This window comes from Arachis ipaensis, chromosome B01 (genome assembly GCF_000816755.2).
Source record: "Arachis ipaensis cultivar K30076 chromosome B01, Araip1.1, whole genome shotgun sequence".
NCBI classification, from domain to species: Eukaryota; Viridiplantae; Streptophyta; class Magnoliopsida; order Fabales; family Fabaceae; genus Arachis; species Arachis ipaensis.
Window position 1 is genome coordinate 87582 of NC_029785.2, and position 309 is coordinate 87890.

The following is a 309-nucleotide window of genomic DNA, read 5'->3' on the forward strand; positions in this document are numbered from 1 at the left end:
GAGTACTTTTTGTTTTCTTAAAATATATGGGTGATTTTTTTTACCACTTTATTTGGATGATTATAAAGTTTAAATATGAGGAATTTAAAATGATGGATAAGTTTGGTTTGATAGAAAAAAGATTGGGTGTGAGCTGGTTTGTTGCTTCTCACAGAGAAGACAATTATTAGTGACAGCCCATGCATGCATCAACATAATTTATAGGAAGTTTGGAACTGGCTAGCTATATATAGGAAAGCCAATCTGGTTTTGTTTAACTTGTTTGTTTTTATTTATTTATTTATTTAATTATTTATTTATTTATTTATT